The 6,061-nt window shown below is 34.1% G+C and overlaps 1 non-coding gene across 1 annotated transcript; it reads left to right on the forward strand.

Moving 5' to 3' along the window:
* Positions 1 to 3,422: 3,422 nt before the first annotated feature.
* Positions 3,423 to 3,496, forward strand: TRNAW-CCA. The gene has a single exon. It is a non-coding gene; the product is annotated as a tRNA-Trp (tRNA).
* Positions 3,497 to 6,061: the final 2,565 nt, after the last annotated feature.

The following is a 6,061-nucleotide window of genomic DNA, read 5'->3' on the forward strand; positions in this document are numbered from 1 at the left end:
CGATTACCTTTAAGTCATTTTGCTTCTGTCTCAAGGTCTTTTGAAATTCTCCACATGATGGTGGTAACTTGTCAGTTATGGACTCTAGTTGCATTAGTTCATCCACGATGATACCTTCGGATTGAATATCGTGGACGTATTTTTGAAGCTCTTGAGCTTGTGCCACCAGAGACTTGTTATTCTCCATTTTGAAATTCAAGAACTTGCTACAAGCGAACTTCTTGGCTCCGGCTTCTTCAGTATCATATTTGTGTTGGAGAGCTTTCCATATCTTCCTTGCATTGGTGTAGAAATTAGAGTAGTAGTCATAGAGTTTATCGGACAAACAATCGAGTAAATAATTTCTACAACCTTCTTCGTCGCTCTTCCACTTCTAAACTTCCTTATTGTGATTCTCGAGCTCTTCGAGTTTCATTCCGATGGTATCTTTTTTAGTAGAATTTTTGGTGTCCAAAATCCATACTACCTTCATGAGTTTCAAGTAAAACAACACCTTCTTAGTCCAACGCTTGAAAAACTCACCGGTAAATTTGAAAGGCTTGTTAAAATCATTAGGATTGGAAGTGGTTAGTGAAGGGTCCATGATTCGTTTTGAGAATGTTGGAAATACTACAAGGAAAAAATGGGAAAAATATAAAGAAATATGAAGTGGAAAATAATCTAAAAATTTAGTTGGGTGAGTCGGGGATCACTTTCAGCTCTCCTCAAGACGATTGACGCCCTCCATTACAACTCGCAGGGAGTAAATGGCGCGTTGTCCCCATGATAAAACAACAACTTATACACTCCCTAATATGCGTATTAAGGAGTAGAAGCATTTATAATCAAAATACCCGACTTTTGTATATTATCCAAGTATGTGAGGGATTGTTATAATAAACAGGAAAAATTGCCTGGAATAATCCCACCTTTGGGCCGTCCACTCAAAATAATCCCACCTTTGGACTATTTTTGAATAATCCGACCTTTATAGTCAATTCGCTCCCAATGGTCCCAACCGATCACCTAACCTATTATAACAAGTCACTTAACACGTGTTGGCTTGCGGTTGGTCAAAAAAATAAAAATAAAATTAAGAAAAGTTTTTTTTTTCTTAAAGAAAAAATTGAAAAAATTAATTACTTATTTTGAAAAAGCCCACACCAGCCAAAACCACCCTCCCTGCCGCCCGTTAACGCCGGCCAAGCTACCGGAATCCCCTGTCCCACAGCGCCGATCGCCTAGAAACACTCTCGCAGCGCCGACGCCCTTCCTCCCATTCCCACTCCCCTAAACCACCAACCTCCCTCCCACCACCATCAAAACCCTAAACTGAACATGGCCGAAAAACCTTGTAAACCATCGAATACCCTCAATCTCAGCCCCCTTCCCCTTCTCCGGCTCCTTTCCGGCAACCTCCCATACCCATGCCCCGATTTCGCCCTTTATCCCCTTACCACGCCTTGAATTTGGACCTTCTTCTCTTCGCACACCTTGATGTCGTTAATGGTTTTGGTGGATTATTGGCGAAGGGGTAGGAAGGGTCGGATAACAACGTCGGAGGTCTACGGTGCGGTCGCGGTGGGGCTGGCTGCTTTGGACCTCTTCTGGGTTGATGGTAGGGGCGGTGAGGTGGCTGGGGTCGCTGTGGGGTGGTGTGGTGGCTGGATTAGTTTTTTTTTTTTTTTTTAGTTTAAAAAAAAGTTAATTATTAATAATCATTTCTTAAAAAAATTACAATTAAAACTTATTTTTTATACCAATCACGTGGTGACACGTGTAAATTAAACTTTAAAAAAAATTTACCTACTAAGTTGGTTTCAGGTCACTTGGGACCATTGAAAGCGGATTAGCTATAAAGGTCAAAATTGATGCTAAAAAAACATACTTCCTCCGTTTTCTTTTACTTGCAACACTTTCCTAAAAAGGAAATGTCACAATACTTGCAACACACTATAAAAGGAAAGTTACTTTTGGAAAAAACTATACTATTTTCCTTATTTAAAGCACATGGCCAACTAAATTACACTCCTAACAACCACTCATCCTATTTTAAAGTTTATTATATCATGTAAACCCCACCTTTCTTAATTACCGTGCTAAAAAATGTGTTGCATCTAAAAGAAAACAGAGGAAGTATATATAAAACCAAGAAATTTTCTACGTAAATGTGTACATTATTAGAGTAAATGTGTACGTTACACACTGCAGTAACTCACTACCAACTTCAAGCAATTTGCTTATGTAACCCCCCATGGCCCCAATCAAACGTTAACTTTTGACATTGAATATTTCCCTTAAAAACTCCTCTTCAATATTTTGTACCCCTCTATTTCAGTTTGTTAGTTTTTTTTTGGAATCAATCACTTAAAATAAGAAAAGGAGGAATCTTAGTAATTTGAAATTTGATTGCAACTTTGTAATTAATGTTTTGTCTTTTCTTGTTTTATTTATGGTTATTGGCTATAATTAATCGCCTATTATAAATTTTGATTGTAAAATTTGCTATGTCAGCAATCCACGAGCACATACATTAACCAATCAAAATTATTTGATTCTTTAAACACCCAATTAGATTAATTGCTCATGGATTATGAAAATTATTCACCTTATAATAATGTTAGGAAATATTCAATATGGGTACATCATTTTGAAAAGCCCAAAATAGTATATGGGACTGAAAAAATAAAACAAAGGGAGTAATTAAAACCAAATAATATGAAAACCATCACAAGTCATCAGTGAAACGTTAAAATTGATTGTAGCAAATCAAAAGTGTTATTTTTGAAAATCAAACTACTTAATGATTTAGTAACCTTCAAATTAATATAATTGAAAATGAAGATTTATATTGCCTAAGCTAAGTCAAATGAAAATTTCCAATAATAGAATTTAAAGAGATTTTTTTAAGAAAAAGAATAGCATGTCCCTTATCTACCGAACTAAGCATTCCTACAACATTTTATTTTTTAACTTTAAGTTAGGTTATAATATACAAATACTTTCTATTATACCTTAGTATGAGAAGAGGCCGAAAAGAAGAGGAAATAGCCGAGCAAAAAAAATTCTGTATTTTCTTTTTATGGAAAAAAGAATGTGGAAAACAAGGCAATGATTCTTTACAATTACACTATAAAAACGAATTGAATTGAACGGGATGCAGCGCAGCTTGGTAGCGTGTTTGTTTTGGGTACAAAATGTCACGGGTTCAAATCCTGTCATCCCTACCTAATGACTTTTACTCTGAAAAGTAAGGAGGGATTAATTGAAATTTTGATTAAAATCGAAAATACATAATCTTTTTTTTTTATTTTTTATTTTTTATTTTTTTTTATTTTATGATACTCTATATGGTAGATAATTTATGCATATAGGATGTAGATATAGTTTGGAGTTATAAAAAACCATTCTTTTCAATCTTTCTTATCTATTGTGATAAGAAAGCACTCTTAGTTCAGTTCGGTAGAACGTGGGTCTCCAAAACCCGATGTCGTAGGTTCAAATCCTACAGAGTGTGATTCCATTATTTAAGTCATACATTTAATACTTGAACACATTAAATTAAAATCGAATTATACTAATTATTTTTATTAAAATATCCAACAATAAGAAAAAGGGGAGTTAGTGAGGATCAAAGTAGTCGCAAATTCGTAGCAAAAATGGAAAAACAGGATGTTTCTGTCGGATATGACTTGTTTTCTAGTAGTGGGCATTAATATAAGGGCTTGTTCTCATACAATTAATTTCAGTTCAGTTTAGTTTAGTTCTTATCTTAATTTCCTTCTCTCATAAAATATTCAGTTCAGTTCAAGTTCAGTTCAGCTCTAATAAGTTCAGTTCGGCTCAGTTTAGTCAATGAGGACATGCCCTAAGTATTTGTAATATTATATCAAATATTCTAGACAATCAATATTATATCAAATATTTTAGACAATCAGTGTTGGTTTGTTATATTTGTAGTACAGTATTATGGTTGTAAGTTTTGTTGTGAACATCTTTTTTTTTTTTTTTAATTTTTGTAATAATTTATCAACTAACTATTAAGCTTAATTTGAATGACATGGTACCCTGTTCAGAAACCGGAACATGTGAAAAGGTTCCAATTCTGGTTCCTATTTTTAGAAACCTGTTGCAACAGGTCTGGTTTTGGGTCTTGAGATTTTACAAGGTACCATGCTATTCTCACCCCTACATGCTAGTAGTATATTTGCTCCATTATATTAATATTGCAACAATGGACTTTTTGCAATATTCATCATTCTTGTTTGATCATATATTATAATTTATACATTAAGCAAAATATTGTCATGTGAGATCTTGTTGGATTCGTCTCGTAAAATACTTTCACAATATCAATTTTTTTATAATTTTTACTCTTACACAATTATAGATATTTAGCATATAAATTGTGCTTTAGGATGCATAATTTTATTATTGTTGCAATATTAGAGTATAGCCAATGGTTGCTCATTTTGGATGGGCATGAAGAGAGAAAAATAAATAAAGCTTAAAAAATGAAAAAGTTGTACTTTTGGTGAGAAATGGCTCATGATCATTTGTTGAGTGTGGACATTTTAGTAGCATTTTGCTACTTGTCAAACAAAGAGAGGTGGTTTAGTTTTTTTTTTTTAATTGATGAGGGCTCAGGTGGAAAATAGAAGGAAAGGAGAATCAATGTCCACAAAATTGGAGAGCAACCAATGTAAGTGTATGGGCATAAATGAAGTAGAAGAGAGAGAAAGTAATAAAAAAAATGATGACGACCTTTAGCTTGGGCATCAATTGGATATGCTCTGTATTGGACAAGTGGCGAAATGTTACTAAATGCCCACACTCAACAAATGGTCATGGTCATTTCTCACCAAAAGTACAACTTTTTCATTTTTTAAGCTTTATTTATTTTTCTCTCTCTTTATGCCCACCCAAAATGCACAACTATTGGCTATACTCTTAATAGAACGGAGGAAGTATATTGGAGTAAATTTAGCCATTTTCTAACTCTTGGACAAGTAATTGGACCCAATCACTAGTGTCAAATTCTAGGCCAATCTTGATGAAAAGTAGTTTCGGACACTTACCTAATTATCTTTAGTTGTGTTTAGCATGAGTTTAGTTCAAACTTGTTTTCGTATTAAGCTTGATCGATTAATGGTTTAGCCCTTTATATCTATGTTATATCGTTTGTAATAATGCTGATGGTATATTCTTTACTTCCTGCATTTGCACTTGACAGTGTGAGTTTCAATTCTGTATAAAAATTTAAATGAGATTAATCTCTATCTATTTAATATTTTACATTAAATACGGAGTAAAAAATTTTTGTATGCTATTCTGATTCTTTATCTCTATCTATTAATATACGTTGTTGTGAAGATTCAAACCTGTACTTTATTAGTGATTTTCTGAACTATAAAAATTGGTAGATAATTGAGTAGATTGTTAAAAGAGAAAAAAGTTTAAGGTTCATTGTAAATCGTTATATTGGTTTCGCATTTGTGATTTATATACCCCTAGATTCCAGTGTAGCTATCTATTCCTACACCACCACCCTTAAACAACGCATAAACAAACTCAACAACCACACTTTCTGTAATTGTGTAGTAACTGAATAGTAAGTTAACCACACTTTTTATCCACCTATAGATAATAATAATAATAATAATAATAATAATAATAATAATAATAATAATAATAATAATAATAAAATTCTCTCTGCGATTAGGGTAAGGGTTACGTCGGTATAGGTAAGTTCATTTCCCGGTGGGTTTCCCGGCGCTAGTTAGTCCGGCGGTTTCTCAGTGGCGTTGCAAGGTTCAGGCGAATTATTTGGGCGGTTTTCAGGTGGCTTAGGGTGCTGTTTTAGTGTTGTTTCAAGGGTAGTTTCTGGTTCGTTTCAGGGCGGTTTTTGGGTGCAATTTCAGGCGCAAATTGGGTGTGTGTCAGGCGTATTTTCTGGTGTGTTTTAGGCGAGTATACTTGCTGTTTTCTGGTCAGTTTTCTGGTCGATTTTTGGTCAGTTTGGCAGCCGTTTTTTTTGTTCAGTTTCGGGAAGGTTTCTGGGTTGTTTTCTAGTGCGTTTCAG

This window comes from Chenopodium quinoa, unplaced genomic scaffold (genome assembly GCF_001683475.1).
Source record: "Chenopodium quinoa cultivar QQ74 unplaced genomic scaffold, ASM168347v1, whole genome shotgun sequence".
NCBI lineage: Eukaryota > Viridiplantae > Streptophyta > Magnoliopsida > Caryophyllales > Amaranthaceae > Chenopodium > Chenopodium quinoa.